Here is a 26,999-nt window from a genome sequence, read left to right as displayed (position 1 = left end):
TCAGGGATATCTAAATATCTAGTCTAGATATCCCTGCCGAGAATACTTGAAAAATTCTCTGTGATAATCCCATGATTACAGTACACGACTTTGTCTACAGTGGCATGCAGGCAGAATCTTTCCTCACAAACAAAACACTTCGATCTGCGAGTGGACTATTTTCAATTCAATTACAATATTTATAGGGTGGGGGACCTATGGTACCATAGCCAAATCAAACAAAATATTCTGACCAACTAATCACTTTAACGTAGAGTACGAAATCATACGCGATAAGGAAAATCCAGTCCAACAAGACCCGCTGACATCATTGATGCAAAACTCAACCCATGGTGGGATTCGAACCCACAATCCTCGGCTTAGGAGGCCGATGCCTTATCCATTGGGCCACATGGGCACATAGCACAAGATCTTTCCTCTGCTAGAAACAACACCCTACTGTATTGACTGTGGGTAAGTGCTCATTATCACTTGCATACAACAGTCATCAACGCAATTGAAGTTATTTGAGCTTATAGTTGAATCTATATGTGAGCTTTGCAGTGTTATACGGGTTATGCATGCACAATATAGCCGACAAGATAACGTAATGGTGAAGCGTCCGGCTTCTTGATCGGTGGGTCGTGGGTTCGATCCCCGGCCGGGTCAGACCAAAGACACGATTAGTATGACTGGCATCGATGACTTCCCTGCTTGGCGCTTGTGCATTACTGGGATAGCATGGAGGGGTGGTGCATGACTTAGGAAGCCGTAAAGGCTATATCTGCACTTCTTTGTCGAGCGGCATATGCACATCATGCACTCAAGGTATGCATATGCACAGATCGTGTGTATGTGTATCACAGGGGTGGGCAATTATTTGACTCCGCGGGCCAAATGAGAAGCAGAAAATATGTTGAGTCAGAAATTTTAGCTGTATTCTGGAGTGCAGTGATTATATTTCTAAATTGAAAGCAGTGAATAACGATAAATCAGTGGTTCTCAACCCGAGGGGCGTGAAAACATCTGAAGGGGGCGCGAAAAAGCGGTCAACTGAAAAACATTTCGCGCTCTGTGTGATTTACCTCCAATTCACGCGTGTTTCTTCATATATAGACCGAATTTCATATTTTTGAATTCTCTCATCAACAGCCATAACCTTCCATGTCATCAAACAATATGTGGGGGTTGCTAGCATCCGGTTGAATTTTGTGATATGACGATTAGGGGATCACGAAATTTTTCACTATCATAAAGGGGGGCGTGTCTAAAAAAAGGTTGGGAACCACTGCACTAAATGGTGCTCAGTGGGTGTGTTGATATTGGGGAATGAGAAAGTGACGGTTAATTACCAAAAAAATATTTATTTGCCGTCATATTTCGAAACAATGTTAAACAGGATACATTTTGAACCCTCTTTAAACCCCTATCCGCGTTCTTCTATCAATATGTCAAAATGTATTTGGGATGGCCGAATCAGCACTTCGTCATCCCCCAAAAATCATTGGTCTTGTGCCCCCATAGAGTTATAAAACAAACTACTGGGGGCATAGCCCCACAGACCGGACCCCGTCGGGATTCATGTTTCAACACTTCTACCGAGCGAGATTTCTTTTATACGCTAATTGGAACCGTTTTATGCCCTAATAGCGCCAAGCGCGGAATTTTTTCATGATTCGCGATTCAATCGGTCAATAATATTGATAATTGCATATATATTGCTAGTTTTAACCTCTCTCAGCCTATGTACTCATGTTTTAACGCTACAGCTGAGTGAGATGTTGTCTTCGAAATATTCGGCGGATGGGGGGGGGGGGGGCGTTGACATAATTACTTCGTTACATGTTGTTATTTCGTGACCTTCCGTCTGCTGTGCGAAAAAGCGTACCAAACTAAAATACGCACACAATTCCAAATTAGTATTTCTTCACTGCCAAATATTGCCTATGGACAATTGGAGATCGGGTTTTTCGGTCAACATAAGGGCAGTGCTTTTCGGCCGAGGTTTTCTCGCCGTCGAGCTTTTTTCCCTTTACTTAGTTAATTTGATCATCAGTTGCAATTGCAGTGCCTTCTGGGGGTTCTGTGTTGGCCTAAACTTCATATGTATTGGTGCGTCGTGGCGCGGTAATGGCTGACGCCGAAATGTCCAATTCTATAAACTATTGATTTCTAAATCGCGGCTAGCGCGAGAAAAATTTAAAAGAAGTTACATAAATTTTCAAAAAAATACTCAATAATTTATGTTCATTCGCGATATCATTTTTGACCCCCTCCGAGCTCGCCCCCTCCCCAATTGGGAGGTTTGGGGTGCGACAGTTTCGGTCCTGGGGATACTATAAAGCTTATTGTCTTGTTCGCTGGCTTCCGAGCAGAGTAGAGCTTGGCGAAATGGCCTTGTTGTTGAGCCACTTGCATTTCTTCCTAAATTCGCCGTCACTTGACCAAGTGTATGTCTTCGTGTTTGTGTCATAGAACCGACTTAAATTATACTCCTTAACCATGCCGACCTGCTCGGCACTAACTACTAGAAAGACGGGTTTACCCCTGACTCCAGTAAACAAATATTTATTCCTCCGAAACTTCTTTGAATTGCAACTTTCGGCTTTATTTTTTTTACATCCTTTACGGGTGATGATGACTCATAGAAATCACGAGCACTGATTGACTTGTTTTACGAATTAGGGATTTGGAAACGCGTCACGCAACAATTTGAAAAACATACCGTGAAATGCGTAATGTGACAATGGCAACAAAGAAGGTTTGGGGACTTCTTGGGACTTTAATTGTAACGGCATAATTTGCTACACTGACTTTATTTTGAATCTGGATTATGCATGTGAGGTACGTAATCGCGCCATGTTAATGGACAATTGGACATTATTGATAGTAAACGAATTTGCAGTCACATTATATATCCTATGGTTTCAGTCCACGCATCAACAGTCGAAAATAGGTTTCATATTTTGAGTTCCAAGCAACCTTTCGCGGGCCGCACAGGATAGCTTCGCGGGCCGCACTTTGCCCAGGCCTGGACTGTATCATGATTCGGTGTATATACCGCAAAAAAACATCAAGGTCAAAAATAAACTACGTCCTTTCCTTCCAATATCTCGGCTCTCGACGATATTTCCATTTTGCGCAAAGGCGGTGTATTCTGAGTTTGCTTCGCATAGGACTGTCGTACCTTGCTCACATACAATGTTCCCTCTAATTTTTCACGAGTCTGCGCGCACTCACCAACTCACTGCGCGGTCCCTTGGACAACAGTGCGAAGCGACTAAAAAAAGTCCATCACGTCGGCTTTCGTATGCGCGGCGACTTTAAAAGCAATGCTCAAATGGTATAGACATCGAAATCAAACGTCCACCTGCATTGAGAGTCTATTGTGTGAGTAATCATTTAATAAATGTCTATCGCCGCCCCCTATGTAACTATTAATTGCAGATTGATATTATTATCAGCTGTCAAGTTACGGAAAACGATGGATAGGGCTTTCTAGATATGTAAAGGTTTGTAAACATAATCCATATCAGAAGTCACGACGATATCAACATCAACGTTAAATTGGAAGCGCATGCCGTGCACGCCGTGTACCCATGGTCAGCACAACACAATGTTCAGCATCCAAGACTAATGAAGCTTAAATTGATTTTTTCACGAATACGCTTTATAAGCTCAGTTCGGTTAATAAAGAATTTTCATCATTTCCGGATACCACAAGACTGCCGTACAACGAAAAGATGGGAAGGTGTCGAAACGTCTTGGAGTATTCTTTGAAATCAGACATCTACCAGGGCCTAAGCGATGTAAAGAGGGGGCATGTGAAGAGGAAAATAAGTTATTACAAAAGGACAAGCGACAAAATGAGGTGGCATGTGACGGAAGGCGAGATCGACAGGTCAGTTCGTGGCCCGGTAAACTTGAGGTCTGACCAGTATTTATTAAGTAGAAATTGTTTGTATTTCGACCTGAATACGGACATGCTCGGTGACTGTCGGATAGCAGGCGAGATACTTTTACACAATTCAAGTCCGGCATAATTGATAAAGCGATGATCCTTCCTATCGACCATATGATAGCTGGATGACGAGTACGCTCGGCTATTGTACGTACGCGATTTTGATACCGGGGTAAAACTCATTGAAATTTACGGGCAGTGACCGCAATGAAATTGACGCATAAACTTGGCAATTTCTGGTTTACGCATATCTTTCATGTTTAGGACACCAGATCTTACCAGCAGCGACTTGTTGAACGAACAAATAGGCCTCTTTAGTGGCTAGCTGTGATACGGAGTACATGATGTCGTAGTTTTTGCAGTGTCTTAAGTGCGCCTTCTCAACTGAATCAAGCGTATTTGAAATGCGTTCAGATGCAAAACCTATTCACTCGGTCTGCGCAAATTGATTCAAGTACTCGGTTCTAAATAGTATACTAATTTTGCTCCCCCCTAATCATCACGTGCCAGCCTCTAGTGAAGGTATACACCGAAACAGAACTGTCGGTCGCAAAGACTGCATGCGGTGCAGAACAGTAGCTGTTGTAGTTACGATACGGATCATGAAGGCAGAAATGGAATTGCTAATTAGTACCATCGCATCTATTTATTTTGGCTGTAGCGACAACTAGGGATGGTGTGAACGTGAGGTTCACGTTCGCGTTCTGTGTGTGAACCTCGGAAATTTAGAGGTTCGTGTTCACAACAGAACCTTGGTAGGTTCTGCACTGTGAACCTTTTGGTAAATTGTAATTTTCACTCCATTAAAAGATCTTTGGCTCAAAGTTATTGCATTTCAACTGCGGGCCACTCCATGCATGGTGCTGGCAGCATAAAAAATCAACGCTTAACGAGCATGCACCATGCACCTCGACAACCTTAAAAGTTTTAGTTGCTTTGTTGCAAAAATTTTCTCGGGATAACCAGCTTTCCGTTTGTGAATATTTAGTGACTATCTGTTGTGAGCTTGTAGTGCGGAGCGGATCGACAAATTCTCTGGTTCGGCTCCGATCCGGTTGTTCAATTCTCTGGTCCGGCTCCGATCCGGCTCCGGCCGTATCAGGAAAAGTACTGATCCGGCTCCAATCCGATCCGGCCAAAAATGAAAAAGTCCGGCCAGAAATCCGGCCCTACCCGGTACGGAGGTTCCGTGAATTGATAAATATGCCTCGTTTATGTTCACACTGGCTTGGAGGTTACTTACGTGTGGTTGGTTGGTAGTTATATAGTTATAAAAGTCATGCTTATCCATAAAGATTCTGGCCGGATCAAAAAAGTAGTGATCCGGCTCCGATCCGGCTCCGGCCGTAACAGTAAAAGTACTGATCCGGCTCCGATCCGGTCCGACCAAAATTGTAAAAATCCGGCCGGATATCCAATCCGGCTCCGGTCCATGCTCCGCACTATGAGCTTGACCCGCAATCACACAACATCACGAGCGATATACGTAGTCAGCGAAATATGCTTATTCAACCAATCAATGACATTGATATCGTCTTCTAATGTAAAAAATCGAACGGGCGTACGGGGTCAATCTTGGCTTCATATCTTTACTGTACACCAGAGGTCTCAAACACGCGGCCCGCGGGCCGCATGCGGCCCGCCAGGGCATTTTGTGCGGCCCGCGACGACATTTTAGATTTTTAATAATTTGACAATATATAAGTGTCACATATATCTTTTCAGGTTATAAAGTGAAAATTCCCTCTTAAATTGCTCCGAAAGCCTAAAACTATTCATCAATCTTCACTATCACATCAATTGCAAACGCTACCATGCAGTGGACGATTCACTATTTCGCCACATTTCCACATCGTGATCACAAAACCTGACCCTTAGACGATTCGTGTCTGTTATTTGTGAGTTGGACTTTGACGCGACCTTACTTAAAATTACTCAGACTCGGGCAACTCGATTGCAAAATGAAAATGACTCGAGTGGACTCGGAGTGACTCGGAATACCGTGAATTTGTTAGAACCATGAACGCAACAAACTAAACGCGTATCAGGGGAATAGTACTAGATCAGAAAGTCGCTAACTAAGCATGTAGTTATGACAACCATTGGCAATCTGTTAGTTACATTTTTGGTCGCTACACCATGTTATTAAAGCCACTTAAAGGTACCGAGTACCGTAGTGGTACGCTCCAACGATGTAACAATGGGGGCCGGTCAGCGTTCGGACATTTCAATCACTAGGACACATTCATTAATATATTTATAATATATTTATATTTTTGTCTGCTCCTATTTGAAGATATTTGGCGATGAGATTAATAGCCTACTTATCAGAAGCATACCCGAATCCTGGATTGGAATTACAGAGCTCAACCTCAAAATGTTTTGATATCAAATCAGTCTCTATAATCAATCTGTTAAATTCAAAATATTCATAGTAGCTGAGAAATTATAACCCGATAGCTTTTATGATGGCATCATACATTTTTCCGCCCATATGGTGTCTATATCTTATAATTAATATATATCAAATACAAGAACAATTATATTCAAATAGTTATAAATGCGATGATTCTTTTCGTGCCAGGCCTAAATTGATACAAGAGTAAATCAAATTTTGACGATGTTTACGGTCAGTCTGCTGGATCGGCTCACTTTCAATAGGACAATTCACTCCAACCAAATAAGGCCTACTTGGAAAGACATAGAATACCCCTATAAATGCTGCGGCCCGCGGTGTCGTCGAAACTGGAAAAATGGCCCGCGAGCACATTTGAGTTTGAGACCTCTGCTGTACACTGTAAAAAATAAAGGTGGGTTTTTAGCTAAAATCGAGGTGGAAACCATAATTACCACTTTTACGAGAGGTGAAAACATGTCATACACCTTCGTAGAAGGTATAATACCATGATCCCTCCTTTTCATGAGAGGTGGGTACATGCCATACACCACTGAAGAAGGTATAATAATCTTCCCACCTCCAACAATGCATCTTCAACCTCCCAAAACCCTCCAATAGAGTGAAGTACTAGCTCCTACTCCATGGAGCGGTAACGTCAGACGCTCAAATTTATAAGCCGTGTAATGCATATTTTCAGTTTTCACCTTCATATGAAAATCGTTTTCGATACCAAGCTATCGTTGTTGTTGTGACAGTATATGTCTTCATTATCATTGGTTTATTAGCAATGAGCTATGAGTTCAATACACCACAAAATGCGATACAATGAAAAGACAGCCGTATAAAGTTTATTCCAAAGTTCTGATATTGTTATGCGGGGTTTCGACACAATATTATACTAAATTATGCAACGCATCAGGTATTTGCGCGGCGATTCCGCGAAGTCAGCTGAGTTTCCGCGGGAACCACATTCTCGAGGGAAACCCCGTTTAACAATCGAGTTTCATAAACACCGATGAGCTTATGGTTCGACTTACATCTAACTATCCTATTCAGTCAATTTCTAGTCTGTACTCAATAACGATAGTTATAATATTTATTTGGTGTACTAAGTAGTAAGTCGAACACAAAAAGCGAAGATAATAATATCTCATGCTGATTGATCAGCCATGTCGGTTACGCTTTAATTATTCAGCGGCCGAACCTCGAAGCAGACAGATCGAAGAGACCGCGTGGGCGGCGCATGTCTTCTCTTGAAGTTCATTGTGAAGCGAATTCTTATGACTTGTGCTTATTCTTACTACACAGGCAATAGTTGTACGTTTTTTAATATGAACCGTTTCTTCCTGTTAAGGAATGCAGTATGAACGCATTCTGTTCTCGCTAGCATAAACCCGTATATATAGTTGCTCAACTGTTCCTGTCGTTGTCGGCTGTCTGACGACCGGCCGCCATATTGGAGAATAGAGATTACATTACGCCACGTGAAGAAATGGAAGGTGAGACGATAATGGACTAATAAATGAATTTTGCATGCTTCAAACTTGCCTTTTCAAGTTTACATGCTTAAGTCAGAGTCAGCTTTGTTCAGTTCAGTTGAATTAATTGTTTGAAAATTTTTGAAGTAACTGCAATTTATGGTCATTTTCCAATATGAAACCATGCTATATAGTATATCAAGTAGGGAATTGGTGTATACGCAGCACACTTAGGCGACTGGCAGGCTGACTATCACTAGTAGCTGGGGCTGGGCACAATGAGTCCATACCTTGAACCTGAATCGCGTATTAATTCTTATGATTCGAGTCGAGTAGGAAAATACGATGTTTTCTAGTACCGGTACTGATATTACGCTTCTCTCCACTGAAAGTTAATTTATACCCGAAAATTATAGTTTCCATACTAATTTTCACAGTTGAAGCCTTGATTGGCGGTATCGTAGCATACGAAACCTATAGTACAAAATCTACCAAGGTTACTGGACGTAGCATATTTCCGAAGTCATGATCCTCCAACTTAACATTATTTTCACCAAGTGGAATGAAATCGGTGAAGTCGAAAAAATACCAAAGCATCTTTTATGTGATGGATAAAAGGCATTAAATTCTTGGTGGTGGCTTAAACGGTATATATTTCAACTTTGACATCTTACATTCTGTTATGACGTCATAATGAGTGATACTTGATTACTTGACTCGACTCGAAGCATATTAGGTGATTCAGAATTCAATCACTCAGGTACTAGATTTTGCCCAGCCCTACTGAGCATGAAAAGTTCGACTGGCTCACCAAGGCGAAGTAAAGCCTATAAATTCAAATCTGCTCATTTTTGCTGCTTTGCCTGTTAAAAAAATGATTGAGGTTCGGTTTCACAAATTTAATCTCCTAATAAAATTTTTATTCTGTTTCACTGCATATTTCAAATTTCCGCTGCTTTGCAGAAAACGGTTTCGTCTTCTGTCCCTGAAGACGAGATGAGCATGATTTCCCATCAACGCGGAATTGGTTGAAAATATGATTGATAGGATGAAGCGCAAAAGCTGACATCGCTGTCCCGAAGACAAAATGACGGATTGTGATTGGTATGTTTTTCTCTCTCTGCTATTATATCTATTATCTTTGTTGTAATAAAGCTGTTGATTTTGACATAAGCAGTGATCCCTTCAAATATTTGTATTGAGTAGGTAATTTCCATCTATTAATTGCCTCTCGTGATATAGGCCTATATAGCGTTCTTCAGTCATGTTGCATTGCACGGCATCAATTTTCGCACAGTTTTTAATCTATACTAATACGTAATTACGAAGCGACGCGTTGACGCACTCCACTTTGTTGTCTTGTAATGACTTAATGTTGACCTGTATGTATTAAGTGATCAACTGGGACTTATAATATATTTTGTTTTACAGCATCTCAAAATCTAGAGCGGATTGTTTCTATACCTACAATTTTTCATAAAGGATATGGCAACTTCTTCCAGGTTGAACAGGTACGGATTTTTATCAATATTATAAGTACCTGTTTGCTTAAAATTTGGGAGGGGAAAAACTATTCCACTACTGGCCCAAAGTCGAGCTTCAACTGTAGTTGAGTCGTGGAGATTCGGAGACGATTTTAAATACTGAAAATTACGTTTTATAATATCAATTATTGAATTATAGTATCAATACATTTCTCTCAATGTCGTGTATTGAACCTTTTTTAGTGAGGTGCAAACCTAAAACCCGTGTTACAAGCCCATGTTCCCTTTTCAGCTCGGTCCCACAAACCGCAGTTCTAACTCTGGGTCCGTGAAGCACATCTTTATGGTGTTTGCAGACCTCTAAATTTTTAACCTGAATGATAATATATTTTGTGATTTTCTTAGCTCGGGTAAAGCATCACTTCGGATATTTCTAGGTTAGTACAGTGTAGAAGTAGTGATTTCAAATCCATAACAAAGCTACTTCAAGTGGAAGTAGAAAATGAAGGTCTGCAAAGTACTCAAGTAGTTTGAAAAAGTAAATATCAGCAGTTATCCAAGGTTGCTACTTCAAACTCGCCAAGATGTACCGTCGCGACTTGCAAAAATGGACTATTGATAAGAGGTGGATGGCGGTTGCACTATTATTGAGCATGATTTGAACTAAAACTTGACGGTGTCTGCACGGATGCCTTGATGGTTGAAAAAAGGGGTCCGCGCTGACAAAAAAAATTTAGAGCCGCTCTACTAAAGGTTACTGTTCACATTAGCTGATGACTCAAAATGGTCATCACTTCCACCTGGCCAAGTGCGCATATACATTGGCCTATTTGCTATTTGATATCATATGTTGACTGAAAATAGGATCCGCAGTGCCCTGCTGCCGGTATATTTGATAAGCTGATTACTGAAAGAGCATCAATGTGTGTGTTGTGTGTGTGTGTAGGGTATGTTTGACCTGATGCTTCTTTCACATAATAATACATTTCTTTAAGACACCCACATCCGCGTGGCCTACAATTTGCTTCGATACAAAGAAGAAAGAGTGGACCGTCTGGTTTGATGTTGAAAAGGTGAAGAATATCGAGAGCTTCCATGAGGCATTTGAAGAGATGCTAGAAATTCATTACATCTTCGAAATGCAGTTTCTGACTGTCATGTCAGTTTTTCTGGCGCGTTTGCCAGGTGTAAGAGACACCAGTACTGCAGCTTATGCCAAACTGGATCACATTCGTGACTAATTTGCAAATAAAGTCATTGGAATTAAGGTGATTTAGTGCTTAAAGTGTGGTTATATGCTGTACCTCAAGGATATCCGGGTAGGATGAAGTGGAATCCGGATCGGGCAAGGTGGAAAGTTGCCCACCTCATGTTGAGGTGGGAAAATAACCACCAGGTGAAATAAGGTAGAAAATTTCCCTCCTCTTTTTAAGGTTTTTTTTGAAACACCTTAAAAGGTGGGCCCAGTTTTTAGAGTGAATGGCTTACTGCTTATTTACTCTTTACCACACTGCATACAACGTGGCCTCTAAGTGGCTTATTTTACTCAAATGTACTGGTATTTTCTAGTTGTTGGTGTGACTACTTTACCGCCTCCATGAATAGTGAGAAAACACAATTTATTGTGATGGCTGTCAGTGTTTCTATCTGCTAACGTTCGTTTATCCTTGCTGTAGCACTGGGTGGGCAACTGGGCATACCTGCTTCATGCGCGAGCCGTATATCAAAATTATTAGTCAAACTCTATTGAAAGCCATCACTTCTCAATGAAATATAGCCTATTGAATGAAGTTTATTATTGTGTGGTGATACGATGCGTCTCCACCTGGGCTGCAAGGCCTTCGAAATCAAGCTGATATGACGTCAAAGCGGTGCTGGGCAGTTCCTTTAGGACAAGTGCTGATGAGCATTTATGGAATATTGGAGCTCGGTAATCTTACTACTCCGTAAATCTGTCTTTGTTGGGTAACTCGGGTCAAATTTTGGTGTTTGGTTTCGTAATGACGTTTCAAGTTAGTAACTTTGTAATCATTGAGCGGATCCTGACAGATTAGGTACAGTGGCTTATCTTCATTATCCTCAAATACAAACTCTTCCTCCCATTATGTTTTAAAAATTATATTTTCCTGTTGATACTTTATTTTCTTGTAACTATCGCTCAACGACAACTTCATGGTTAAACCCGGCAGTTATTTCTAGCGTTCACAATACAAATGGAAGAGCTGTATTAACCAATGTTAGCCCAGAAATAATCGTGACATGCTGCCGTGAGTATAATTATCAAATTCATTGTTGAAAACAACGATTTATCATTGATTGACGACGATGCACCATTGTTGCAGGTGAAACATTTATGTGAACTCGATGCGAGAGTCCATTGCAAAGCTCTAACTCTGTAGTTCACTTTCCCCTAAATTTCACTCGGGTTACGTAAACCACAAGGAAAGAAACAACACGAAACCAATACGCATATTGTTAATACGTAATAGAATACATCAGTTTAAAATCATGTTAAACTTCTCTAGCAAAATGGCGAAAGGCATGTGAGTAGTTAGTATGATCGCTCGTGACGGGCTATGGGGTTCTTATGGGCGGGGTGGTGACCTGCCTGAAAACCCGGGGTGATGACCCCACCCTTTTAGACCCCCCATGTGGTGGTGACCTGCCATTGTTTCTTATGGGCGCGGTGATGATACCACCCTTTCAGGTATAGGCTGCGGTGATGACATACCTTGAAAACTCGTGTTGGTGACCCCACCCTTTCGGTATTGGCGGCGGCGATGACCTGCCGTCTGGTATTCGAGGGAATCCTAACGTTTACGGTGAATGCGACTTCGATATATCGTTATTCTTATGACCGCGGCGATGATTCGTACTTTCGTTGATAGAATGCTAGCGGCATGTCGTACTTTCACCAAAAGGGTGTGAAATAGTTTGCTAAATCTAGGAATCAGTCGCTTGGTAATTAGTTTACCACGGAGCCGGCGTAGACGGCGATTCCAATACCAACAATAGCCGCGTTCACATATTAACACTCCAAATAGGTGTGAAATAGTTTGCAAACCCCGCGATCGCTGACGAGATAATGTCTCGGACATAACCATCTTTCACGACTTGGTGTCATAGCCATACCGATCGCTCACACGGTGAAATTTTCGTAAGCAGTTTGTCACAGAACTTGATTTCGATCGTAAGATTTAATAAGTAACGAATAACAGGCCGTCAGTGTCGGTAACTTGAATAGCGATAAATTGTCACTTATTTCCGCTCCAACCCTAATCCTTTGTGAAGTGAACGCTTATTCAAATAGGTGTGAAATAATTTTAAAATCCTACGACACTCACAGGGTAATGCTTCAGACAAAGCGATCCCTCATGCCCGCTCACAAGGTAATATTTCCGTAATTAGTTTGTCACAGTGTCGTCGCAGACGGGGATTCGTAAACCAACAATTTGACACTTTCTGGTGGTCGCTATATGTTTTTGACACTTTGGAACGTGGTTGACTTTAGTTGTATGATAAGAATCATGCGAATATTCAAGCAATGTATCAATTTGACAACTTGAAATGAAACTTACTACACAGCTCAAGTTGATTCGTATCTGAATGTGTTAATTCGGTACAATTCTAATTAATTTGAGAAATCTTTTTAACGTGATCTTTTGATTCGATCGTAACCTGAATATTACTGACGCCGACTTTCAGCCACATTGAATTATTCACACATTCGCGCCGCTGTTTTCACGCCTATAGAATCAATACCAACTATAACTCTAGAAGAATCAAGAATCACAAGTATGTGCATTATACAGTTATTGTCGTTGTCAACTTCAAATCAAACTCTTAATACAAACACGCATCTTATCACTTGTCAACTCTATCATGAAAATCCTCGAACCTGTATTATTAAGAATGTTATAGTACGGCGTCGGAATCCACTCGCGAGATGTACTAAAGGTAAATTGAGATCATCCAAAATGAAATATTTGGACTTTGACATAGTCTGAATTGCAATAGATTGACAAACATGACTACCAACTTTCAACCCATACATATTTAGAGGTTATGCGCATGTTGATATGAAACAAGTAATGACCATACAACTCTATTCACGACTGAGTTTTCCGTTTGTCAAATAGAGTTTCAGTAAATAATTTCACTATACTATCATGATATTTAAATGTGTTACTACACACAATAGAATCAATCAATGAAATAGCACCTGTTGTAAATATTTCTTACTTGACAACCACTTGAACATACCGCGATCGAGTTGCGACACGATGAGTTAAATCGGAATATTTCCATCTATTTGTCGAAACCTTGTACAAGCTATCTGGTTATTTTTTCGTTGCAATTGAGTTAACGGAAATAGTATTACGTCTCGACATCTTACCATCTTACCATACTCCAAAAAGCCAACAAGGAAAAACCTAGTCAAGTAAATCGTTTGTAACTCACCCAATCAACTCAAACAGTATCAGTATGAAAACAGTCAAGCATACACGAGTCCATACAATCGCTACAATCTAAAATCCATAGCAAGTTCGGTTTTAGGCATATACCGTCAACTCGTCTTTTTTGTTCAACTGTAAAAGTCGTTACTATTCTGCGAGACAAAGAAATTACTATGCGGTATATTTTGTAAGATAAAAGTAATTACTACTCGATATATTTTGTAAGACAAAAGTAATTTCTACTCGGTGCAGGTGACTTGAGATTAACATACTATGTTTGAGTATACGAGATTTGAAAGTCTGATCAACGTAGTTGCGACTCCATTTCTTACAATCGAACGCTGGTGTTATACTCAAAGTTATCATGCTGTAAACATAAGGATTGACATATTGATTTGACATATGTTATAGTTGATCATGACTTGATTATTAAATTATTCGCGGTAATTAGACACGACGTTGTGGTAAATGTTATGACAGCAACAAACTTTTCAGTGCCATCATTCTTAACATATTAAGTTGTAAAACTATACGTGTCTGAAATGTTCTTGATTGGAGAATTACTCCACCTCGATAAAAATCACTCTGCGTATCGCGATATCAGGAAATATTTTACAAATGTAATTGTTTTCAGTAACCAAGACTAAAGATGAAACAGCAATATCGGTATTATTACATTCAACAACCAGTACAATTATTAAAATCTATCGTTTGCGATAAACAACGCTAAAGATGCAATAATTCCATTATTCATACATTGAACATCCGATACAAAATGCTTTATTATCCCGATTCGCAACGGATAATTGAAACGACTAAGTGTAGAGTCAGTATATCACAATGACACGTCGTTACTATTGAATCCAGCAATTGATACATTTATTGTCGGGATTTGTGACAGCGCATTGAAACATACACAACTTACAGAGTGTGAAAATATCACTTTGGGTATCGAGTACCCTTTGAAGCGCGCGATCAATACATAATTCCGGTCGCACTCTCTAAGACATTGTGAAGTCTACAGATTTACACTTCAAGACTTTGATCAACACAGAAGCAATTTGGAATATCTTTACTGAACCATCCTATTCTACTAGACTTGAGTATACGCAAAACCCATAGCATTGACAAAATCGCAATAGGCGCTACACTGAAATCTACAAAATGTGTTTGTATTGTTGCTCAAAGTAGTGATCATAAATTATCATTTGAATCTTCTAAAGTAATTGTAATCATAAAACCAAACTTGCGGAAGTCATTACCATAACAAAAGAATATTGTAGGTTGCTTGCTAAATGTATGCCGGAAATATTTGTAGAACGCTCACGACCAAAGAAATCGGGAATTTTCCCTATTGTCATTCGTCAAAGTAAAAGTCGTCACAATACTCATCTCGTAAAAGATCTTACTTGTATGTGATTGAATCGCCTGTAATTAACTCGCTAAATCAAACCCTAAGGAAATTTCACTCACTCATCGGAATATGAGATTAAACAGCGTCGCTTAATCGGTGTAGTTCGTTTATTTTTTTTTTTTTTTTTTTTTTTTTCTAAATGCAAATCATACCTAGCCAGCAGAAAACAATTTTCACTAGCTTGGTACTGAAACCGAAGTCTTCATTCAATATTTTGTTTGTGTCAAATACTTTGCAATAAACACACTGGAGTGGTTGAGCTTTACATCATCATACTGTAATCTGTAAATCAAGCTTACATCCGATTTGTAACTGTATTGTTCACCTAACCGAGTTGTATGCACAGTTTGATATTTTTGTCATTTAGTGATTGGTGAACATACCAAACGATACACATCCCCCTCCGAAATACCGCGTTGATCTTAATTTCCATCGTCGTGATAATCGAAGTACATTTCTTTCGAATTCGTAACAACCGGCGTTTCTATGACATGATAAATTTTTGACAAGTAATGCTTAGAAGATTGGTTGCATATCGCGAAAAATAATATACCACTCATATTGATACTCATATTTCTTGAGTTTCTCCGCTTAATGTAAATGTAAACTCAGCCGTCTTTTAACATCACAAAGACATTGATAAAAAGTAGGCAATCAAACGCTACAAGTTTAACTTTTGTAGGTTGTGTATGATTACCCCACGCAACTCATTTCTTACCGAAGGCATATGAAATATATTCATGTTACACGAAAATACTCGATATTCCCATGCTACGAACCTGTACAATGATTGGTGACGCTTTCACACTGTTTCGATACCTCAAGACCTTTATTGTCTGAATGGTTGTTCATTTATCTCAATAATCAAATAGTTCAACACAGAACTAGTATTAACAGAAACATCAGAGTTGTTTACACAAAAGTTTGTATGTGTACAGTATATGCGAATATCATGTGTAAGTCCAACACAATTGTGGTATCCATCCGGGTTTAGTTAACACAATTTACGACACCGAGGTCGCCTCATCTTTCGTAAGACAACAAACCAACCAAGGCTTCAGGATATGTCCATGTCATAGCAATAAATCAGCTACTCCAACAACAGAGTACATATGTTTTCTAGTTACGGTGCTTACATCTTACACACAAATCAATCTACTTTGCTAACAAAAAGTGCTGAGTCATCAAGTGATTGCCCTAGCAACAAAACAGCTAAACGTACTATCATACAAAATGGCCGTTATAGTCACCAACGGTACATGGTACAAGTAACAAGTCTCGAGAATCCAGTTATTGAAAAAAACGTGAAAGTGTTTCTCCTGTGCCAAGTCGGTATGTTGACGAAAGCGTCTATTGTAATATCATGATCAATTTGCATTCGTTGGTCACAAAATGTCACTACTCTAAATAATTATTTTTCACTCAAACACAAACACAGACTTGTCACCATTCGTTTTCATCAAGCACGAGTTCACGAAACCTACTTACTACGACATGAATTGTTATTTTTATGTTGTGTAAATAGGTAATAATTCATTTTAGTAACACTATATCAACATCATCGAGTTGTGTGAATAGATTTACATGTGGACTTGTGGTTTTAATCGAAGTACACAGCACGGTCTAATGTAGAGTCATCTCTATTGTACAGCAACTCGGTAATCGAAATGCATTAAAATTTAAACAGCGATCTTGTTTCATCACACAAAAAATATGTTCACTGTCGCGATACTCTGCACAGGACGTGTAAATCCTTTTCACACTCGTAATAGTATCCCAACGGCTACCGGCGACAACGTTTAACAGCACCAACGACACTAAACATACGATACCTACCCAAGTAAAATTTCCATTTTCACCTGGAGGTCGGCCGTTACCTGAGTAAAAATACCATTATTCTTAGGAGATTTATCGTTTAATCAGAGTAACAAAACATTTTCACTTGAGGGTCTATCGTTTCCAAGAGTACCAAGCCCCCTTTCCTTTGGAAATCGATTTTTCCCTGGGTAACAAACCTTTTTCACTTGCAAATATATTTTTCCTCCGGGTAACAAACCTTTTTTCGCTTGGAAATATATTTTTTCCTTGAGCAACAAACCATTTTCACTTGGAAATATATTTTTTCCCTGAACAACAAACCATTTTCACTTGGAAATATATTTTTTCCCTGAGCAACAAACCATTTTCACTCGGCGGGTCGTCGTTTACCTGAGTAAAAACATTACTTTCCTTTGGAGATCTATCGTTTACACAGAGTAACAATACATTTTCACTTTGGGTTTCTATCCTTTCCTAGAGTAACAAAACCCTTTTCGTTTGCAAATTTATTTTTTTCCTACAACAACAACAACCCATTTTCACTTGGAAAAATACTTTTACCTAAAGTAACTATCCATTTTCTTTTGGAAATATATTTTCTCCCTGGGTAACAAACCTTTTTCGTTTGAAAAACTATCATTTACCTGAGTACCAATACCGTTTTCACTTGGAAATCTATATTTTCCCTGGGTAACAATACCATTTTCGTTTTGAAAACTGACCACCACACCGGCCAATTTGATATTTTTGTATATTGTTACAACAGACAGTGATAAAATATACACCAACAACGACTCCGATACATTTGTGTAATCGCATACTCACTTGTTCTGGTGCATCCCATCAAAATCGACGGTTAGCCACACACACACACAATAACAATGCGCTATTTCGATATGACTGCGATGTCCGGGTTCGTGCTTTAGATTTTCCAGAATCAATCCGTCTAAAGTTGTAATCCCCCGACTTTGTTAACTGGTTGATACACGGATAACAATCTTCGGAAATGTAGGAATGCATGCTACCCATCGTGCTAACGATTCCAGGTTACTTGTAAATAATTTTCTTGCTCACCCTATACAGATTATACGTACAGGGATATGTAGCGGTAATCGGTTTGGTCAATACATATCGCCGCATTCAGTATGGAATTACAAACCCAATACAGGTCAGTTCATAACCGGATCCGGATATTCAATGCAAAGCGATAAAGCAGAACCAATGACCAAATGTAATTAAACATGTAGATTCACAACCCTTGATTTTTTTTTCGTGAAAAATGACAATACATATCGAATATATTTTACGATTGTTCAACCCTACCAAGTATTCACGTAAATGTGGTTTATGACATTACATACAATGTGTCGGTGTACAAATGTTGGGTGTTTATGCACACATCGGTATGACCTATAGACAACATCATCATACCCTCCAGGACTTCGTTATTGCATCGCGAGGTCAATAAAATCAATTTTGTATATTCAATCGGTGGCATAGACGACGGAAGGCTTGGAGATCCAATGTAAAATTCAGACAAACAAACGGGTATATTTGTCCATCTTGGTTATTCACTCAACTACCATTGGTGCTCTCGATACAGCGAACGGTACAGTATGCAACGCATATCATTAGAGTGATATATTCACAGGTAAAAATGGGGCCTGGCCACAATAATTGTACGACGCCGATAAATCGATGCACGCAAGGTGTGGTTGATAATAATTGTTTCATGTAGCAAAAAAACAGCACTCTCTCGTAAAGGTTAGCAGATCCCGCAGAAACACACCTTGGATTACATTACCAAATCGATTTCAAACTTAAACGAATCACTGGTGTTGAGAGTAGTGATATCCGATTTTTCGAATATTCATATCGACTTAGTGAACGATGGGTAACGACACTTATCATAAACATTATGAATATTAGTAATTCCAGTCGTGTCTATCTTGTGTTGTTACAAGTTGCTAAAACCATCGAGTGAATCAGTGAACGGAAAGTAATCTGGGTTAAATCTCGATACAATTATTGTGGCCAGGCCCCATTTTTACCTGTGAATATATCACTCTAATGATATGCGTTGCATACTGTACCGTTCGCTGTATCGAGAGCACCAATGGTAGTTGAGTGAATAACCAAGATGGACAAATATACCCGTTTGTTTGTCTGAATTTTACATTGGATCTCCAAGCCTTCCGTCGTCTATGCCACCGATTGAATATACAAAATTGATTTTATTGACCTCGCGATGCAATAACGAAGTCCTGGAGGGTATGATGATGTTGTCTATAGGTCATACCGATGTGTGCATAAACACCCAACATTTGTACACCGACACATTGTATGTAATGTCATAAACCACATTTACGTGAATACTTGGTAGGGTTGAACAATCGTAAAATATATTCGATATGTATTGTCATTTTTCACGAAAAAAAAATCAAGGGTTGTGAATCTACATGTTTAATTACATTTGGTCATTGGTTCTGCTTTATCGCTTTGCATTGAATATCCGGATCCGGTTATGAACTGACCTGTATTGGGTTTGTAATTCCATACTGAATGCGGCGATATGTATTGACCAAACCGATTACCGCTACATATCCCTGTACGTATAATCTGTATAGGGTGAGCAAGAAAATTATTTACAAGTAACCTGGAATCGTTAGCACGATGGGTAGCATGCATTCCTACATTTCCGAAGATTGTTATCCGTGTATCAACCAGTTAACAAAGTCGGGGGATTACAACTTTAGACGGATTGATTCTGGAAAATCTAAAGCACGAACCCGGACATCGCAGTCATATCGAAATAGCGCATTGTTATTGTGTGTGTGTGTGGCTAACCGTCGATTTTGATGGGATGCACCAGAACAAGTGAGTATGCGATTACACAAATGTATCGGAGTCGTTGTTGGTGTATATTTTATCACTGTCTGTTGTAACAATATACAAAAATATCAAATTGGCCGGTGTGGTGGTCAGTTTTCAAAACGAAAATGGTATTGTTACCCAGGGAAAATATAGATTTCCAAGTGAAAACGGTATTGGTACTCAGGTAAATGATAGTTTTTCAAACGAAAAAGGTTTGTTACCCAGGGAGAAAATATATTTCCAAAAGAAAATGGATAGTTACTTTAGGTAAAAGTATTTTTCCAAGTGAAAATGGGTTGTTGTTGTTGTAGGAAAAAAATAAATTTGCAAACGAAAAGGGTTTTGTTACTCTAGGAAAGGATAGAAACCCAAAGTGAAAATGTATTGTTACTCTGTGTAAACGATAGATCTCCAAAGGAAAGTAATGTTTTTACTCAGGTAAACGACGACCCGCCGAGTGAAAATGGTTTGTTGCTCAGGGAAAAAATATATTTCCAAGTGAAAATGGTTTGTTGTTCAGGGAAAAAATATATTTCCAAGTGAAAATGGTTTGTTGCTCAAGGAAAAAATATATTTCCAAGCGAAAAAAGGTTTGTTACCCGGAGGAAAAATATATTTGCAAGTGAAAAAGGTTTGTTACCCAGGGAAAAATCGATTTCCAAAGGAAAGGGGGCTTGGTACTCTTGGAAACGATAGACCCTCAAGTGAAAATGTTTTGTTACTCTGATTAAACGATAAATCTCCTAAGAATAATGGTATTTTTACTCAGGTAACGGCCGACCTCCAGGTGAAAATGGAAATTTTACTTGGGTAGGTATCGTATGTTTAGTGTCGTTGGTGCTGTTAAACGTTGTCGCCGGTAGCCGTTGGGATACTATTACGAGTGTGAAAAGGATTTACACGTCCTGTGCAGAGTATCGCGACAGTGAACATATTTTTTGTGTGATGAAACAAGATCGCTGTTTAAATTTTAATGCATTTCGATTACCGAGTTGCTGTACAATAGAGATGACTCTACATTAGACCGTGCTGTGTACTTCGATTAAAACCACAAGTCCACATGTAAATCTATTCACACAACTCGATGATGTTGATATAGTGTTACTAAAATGAATTATTACCTATTTACACAACATAAAAATAACAATTCATGTCGTAGTACAGTGGTTCCCAAACGGTGGGGAATTCCCCACTGGTGGGGAATTTCGGGATTTCTGGTGGGGAATGGACTCACTTTTGCAAAAATCTTTACAGTAATATTTTCTTTTATTAAATGTCGTTTTGAAACGCCGATCGTATCGCGAATATTTCTTCGCTCATTTGCAATTCAGCGATTCATAATATCAGTGCATCCAATTAGCGAGAATCGCCTGGATAGCGACACGCCATCTCCAGCAAATGTTATTATTCATTTGCATACCGTCATCGGTCACGAAACATATTGATAGAAAATTTCTGCTTCGTTGTAATAAGAGCTCATATTGCTGAACATGTATTCAAGGGAGATCATGGACTGGCTAATTGATAGCACATCCGGACTCGTTACAAATAAATTACATACTTATGATATCTCAAGCTTTTTTAGTACTGTGCGAAAGTGTAGTTTACGGCGGCTTATATATATATCGCACGCATGAGTTCGTCAACATCAGGAAGTTTACGTATGTAAATTGGTGCTACCCCGCGCATTTGGAAGATTTTCAAACCCCTCCTATTTTTCTGCTGGCTGCGCGTCGGGGTATATACATATTTACGGGGTTGCGTTTACGGTTACCAATTCACTGCTGTGTTAATTTTATTGTGTGCTGATCAATTCCAGGGATCTTAACAATCACCAATAGCACGTACTATTTACTAAGCAAAGTCTTGCAAAATGTTATTGAAGGTAGCATTAGGGTGGATATGGATATAAAGATTTTAGGTGGGGAATGAAGGCTCGGAATAATTCGGAAGTGGGGAATTATCATAAAAAGGTTGGGAACCACTGTCGTAGTAAGTAGGTTTCGTGAACTCGTGCTTGATGAAAACGAATGGTGACAAGTCTGTGTTTGTGTTTGAGTGAAAAATAATTATTTAGAGTAGTGACATTTTGTGACCAACGAATGCAAATTGATCATGATATTACAATAGACGCTTTCGTCAACATACCGACTTGGCACAGGAGAAACACTTTCACGTTTTTTTCAATAACTGGATTCTCGAGACTTGTTACTTGTACCATGTACCGTTGGTGACTATAACGGCCATTTTGTATGATAGTACGTTTAGCTGTTTTGTTGCTAGGGCAATCACTTGATGACTCAGCACTTTTTGTTAGCAAAGTAGATTGATTTGTGTGTAAGATGTAAGCACCGTAACTAGAAAACATATGTACTCTGTTGTTGGAGTAGCTGATTTATTGCTATGACATGGACATATCCTGAAGCCTTGGTTGGTTTGTTGTCTTACGAAAGATGAGGCGACCTCGGTGTCGTAAATTGTGTTAACTAAACCCGGATGGATACCACAATTGTGTTGGACTTACACATGATATTCGCATATACTGTACACATACAAACTTTTGTGTAAACAACTCTGATGTTTCTGTTAATACTAGTTCTGTGTTGAACTATTTGATTATTGAGATAAATGAACAACCATTCAGACAATAAAGGTCTTGAGGTATCGAAACAGTGTGAAAGCGTCACCAATCATTGTACAGGTTCGTAGCATGGGAATATCGAGTATTTTCGTGTAACATGAATATATTTCATATGCCTTCGGTAAGAAATGAGTTGCGTGGGGTAATCATACACAACCTACAAAAGTTAAACTTGTAGCGTTTGATTGCCTACTTTTTATCAATGTCTTTGTGATGTTAAAAGACGGCTGAGTTTACATTTACATTAAGCGGAGAAACTCAAGAAATATGAGTATCAATATGAGTGGTATATTATTTTTCGCGATATGCAACCAATCTTCTAAGCATTACTTGTCAAAAATTTATCATGTCATAGAAACGCCGGTTGTTACGAATTCGAAAGAAATGTACTTCGATTATCACGACGATGGAAATTAAGATCAACGCGGTATTTCGGAGGGGGATGTGTATCGTTTGGTATGTTCACCAATCACTAAATGACAAAAATATCAAACTGTGCATACAACTCGGTTAGGTGAACAATACAGTTACAAATCGGATGTAAGCTTGATTTACAGATTACAGTATGATGATGTAAAGCTCAACCACTCCAGTGTGTTTATTGCAAAGTATTTGACACAAACAAAATATTGAATGAAGACTTCGGTTTCAGTACCAAGCTAGTGAAAATTGTTTTCTGCTGGCTAGGTATGATTTGCATTTAGAAAAAAAAAAAAAAAAAAAAAAAATAAACGAACTACACCGATTAAGCGACGCTGTTTAATCTCATATTCCGATGAGTGAGTGAAATTTCCTTAGGGTTTGATTTAGCGAGTTAATTACAGGCGATTCAATCACATACAAGTAAGATCTTTTACGAGATGAGTATTGTGACGACTTTTACTTTGACGAATGACAATAGGGAAAATTCCCGATTTCTTTGGTCGTGAGCGTTCTACAAATATTTCCGGCATACATTTAGCAAGCAACCTACAATATTCTTTTGTTATGGTAATGACTTCCGCAAGTTTGGTTTTATGATTACAATTACTTTAGAAGATTCAAATGATAATTTATGATCACTACTTTGAGCAACAATACAAACACATTTTGTAGATTTCAGTGTAGCGCCTATTGCGATTTTGTCAATGCTATGGGTTTTGCGTATACTCAAGTCTAGTAGAATAGGATGGTTCAGTAAAGATATTCCAAATTGCTTCTGTGTTGATCAAAGTCTTGAAGTGTAAATCTGTAGACTTCACAATGTCTTAGAGAGTGCGACCGGAATTATGTATTGATCGCGCGCTTCAAAGGGTACTCGATACCCAAAGTGATATTTTCACACTCTGTAAGTTGTGTATGTTTCAATGCGCTGTCACAAATCCCGACAATAAATGTATCAATTGCTGGATTCAATAGTAACGACGTGTCATTGTGATATACTGACTCTACACTTAGTCGTTTCAATTATCCGTTGCGAATCGGGATAATAAAGCATTTTGTATCGGATGTTCAATGTATGAATAATGGAATTATTGCATCTTTAGCGTTGTTTATCGCAAACGATAGATTTTAATAATTGTACTGGTTGTTGAATGTAATAATACCGATATTGCTGTTTCATCTTTAGTCTTGGTTACTGAAAACAATTACATTTGTAAAATATTTCCTGATATCGCGATACGCAGAGTGATTTTTATCGAGGTGGAGTAATTCTCCAATCAAGAACATTTCAGACACGTATAGTTTTACAACTTAATATGTTAAGAATGATGGCACTGAAAAGTTTGTTGCTGTCATAACATTTACCACAACGTCGTGTCTAATTACCGCGAATAATTTAATAATCAAGTCATGATCAACTATAACATATGTCAAATCAATATGTCAATCCTTATGTTTACAGCATGATAACTTTGAGTATAACACCAGCGTTCGATTGTAAGAAATGGAGTCGCAACTACGTTGATCAGACTTTCAAATCTCGTATACTCAAACATAGTATGTTAATCTCAAGTCACCTGCACCGAGTAGAAATTACTTTTGTCTTACAAAATATATCGAGTAGTAATTACTTTTATCTTACAAAATATACCGCATAGTAATTTCTTTGTCTCGCAGAATAGTAACGACTTTTACAGTTGAACAAAAAAGACGAGTTGACGGTATATGCCTAAAACCGAACTTGCTATGGATTTTAGATTGTAGCGATTGTATGGACTCGTGTATGCTTGACTGTTTTCATACTGATACTGTTTGAGTTGATTGGGTGAGTTACAAACGATTTACTTGACTAGGTTTTTCCTTGTTGGCTTTTTGGAGTATGGTAAGATGGTAAGATGTCGAGACGTAATACTATTTCCGTTAACTCAATTGCAACGAAAAAATAACCAGATAGCTTGTACAAGGTTTCGACAAATAGATGGAAATATTCCGATTTAACTCATCGTGTCGCAACTCGATCGCGGTATGTTCAAGTGGTTGTCAAGTAAGAAATATTTACAACAGGTGCTATTTCATTGATTGATTCTATTGTGTGTAGTAACACATTTAAATATCATGATAGTATAGTGAAATTATTTACTGAAACTCTATTTGACAAACGGAAAACTCAGTCGTGAATAGAGTTGTATGGTCATTACTTGTTTCATATCAACATGCGCATAACCTCTAAATATGTATGGGTTGAAAGTTGGTAGTCATGTTTGTCAATCTATTGCAATTCAGACTATGTCAAAGTCCAAATATTTCATTTTGGATGATCTCAATTTACCTTTAGTACATCTCGCGAGTGGATTCCGACGCCGTACTATAACATTCTTAATAATACAGGTTCGAGGATTTTCATGATAGAGTTGACAAGTGATAAGATGCGTGTTTGTATTAAGAGTTTGATTTGAAGTTGACAACGACAATAACTGTATAATGCACATACTTGTGATTCTTGATTCTTCTAGAGTTATAGTTGGTATTGATTCTATAGGCGTGAAAACAGCGGCGCGAATGTGTGAATAATTCAATGTGGCTGAAAGTCGGCGTCAGTAATATTCAGGTTACGATCGAATCAAAAGATCACGTTAAAAAGATTTCTCAAATTAATTAGAATTGTACCGAATTAACACATTCAGATACGAATCAACTTGAGCTGTGTAGTAAGTTTCATTTCAAGTTGTCAAATTGATACATTGCTTGAATATTCGCATGATTCTTATCATACAACTAAAGTCAACCACGTTCCAAAGTGTCAAAAACATATAGCGACCACCAGAAAGTGTCAAATTGTTGGTTTACGAATCCCCGTCTGCGACGACACTGTGACAAACTAATTACGGAAATATTACCTTGTGAGCGGGCATGAGGGATCGCTTTGTCTGAAGCATTACCCTGTGAGTGTCGTAGGATTTTAAAATTATTTCACACCTATTTGAATAAGCGTTCACTTCACAAAGGATTAGGGTTGGAGCGGAAATAAGTGACAATTTATCGCTATTCAAGTTACCGACACTGACGGCCTGTTATTCGTTACTTATTAAATCTTACGATCGAAATCAAGTTCTGTGACAAACTGCTTACGAAAATTTCACCGTGTGAGCGATCGGTATGGCTATGACACCAAGTCGTGAAAGATGGTTATGTCCGAGACATTATCTCGTCAGCGATCGCGGGGTTTGCAAACTATTTCACACCTATTTGGAGTGTTAATATGTGAACGCGGCTATTGTTGGTATTGGAATCGCCGTCTACGCCGGCTCCGTGGTAAACTAATTACCAAGCGACTGATTCCTAGATTTAGCAAACTATTTCACACCCTTTTGGTGAAAGTACGACATGCCGCTAGCATTATATCAACGAAAGTACGAATCATCGCCGCGGTCATAAGAATAACGATATATCGAAGTCGCATTCACCGTAAACGTTAGGATTCCCTCGAATACCAGACGGCAGGTCATCGCCGCCGCCTATACCGAAAGGGTGGGGTCACCAACACGAGTTTTCAAGGTATGTCATCACCGCAGCCTATACCTGAAAGGGTGGTATCATCACCGCGCCCATAAGAAACAATGGCAGGTCACCACCACATGGGGGGTCTAAAAGGGTGGGGTCATCACCCCGGGTTTTCAGGCAGGTCACCACCCAGCCCATAAGAACCCCATAGCCCGTCACGAGCGATCATACTAACTACTCATTTGCAATCATTAAAGAGCCGCAGTTCCCCCCCTCCCCCGACTGGCATCATCATCAGCACATCAAAGGAGCTGTGGAGTCGAGTCGTGGAATCGGACACGAATTTTTTTCTTCGCGGAGTCGGAGTCGACCATTGCGGTCAGAGTTGGCGTAGAAGTCGTGAAAAGTTATTGAAAGGAGTCGGGGTCAGAGTTTGTAAAACTGCTTGTGACTCCGACTCCAACTACTTTAATATGAAGTCGAGTCCTCTCGAAGGTCTCTGAAAATTGCTGATGGAGTAAACATACCAACCATAGCAGCAGCAAAAAGTTAGCAATGTTATTGGTAATAT

At 39.1% G+C, this 26,999-nt stretch overlaps 1 protein-coding gene, 1 long non-coding RNA gene and 1 other non-coding gene across 4 annotated transcripts in view; 2 read left to right on the top strand and 1 right to left on the bottom strand.

The window, feature by feature from the left end:
- The window catches only part of LOC145442823 (uncharacterized), a 213,666-nt gene that overhangs the window by 60,725 nt on the left and 125,942 nt on the right, over positions 1 to 26,999 (top strand). The gene's annotated exons all lie outside the window — the stretch shown is intronic.
- Trnar-ccu (transfer RNA arginine (anticodon CCU)) lies at positions 325 to 397 on the bottom strand. Its single transcript has one exon. It is a non-coding gene; the product is annotated as a tRNA-Arg (tRNA).
- Positions 6,728 to 10,572, top strand: LOC145443579 (uncharacterized). Its single transcript, XR_013916473.1, has 4 exons — positions 6,728 to 7,837; positions 8,780 to 8,920; positions 9,248 to 9,327; positions 10,296 to 10,572. It is a non-coding gene; the product is annotated as an uncharacterized LOC145443579 (long non-coding RNA).

The sequence above is a fragment of the Botryllus schlosseri genome, chromosome 7 (genome assembly GCF_051294905.1).
Source record: "Botryllus schlosseri isolate E-star chromosome 7, Bs_hap1, whole genome shotgun sequence".
In the NCBI taxonomy this organism is placed as follows: Eukaryota; Metazoa; Chordata; class Ascidiacea; order Stolidobranchia; family Styelidae; genus Botryllus; species Botryllus schlosseri.
This window is presented reverse-complemented; position numbering and strand designations above follow the sequence as displayed.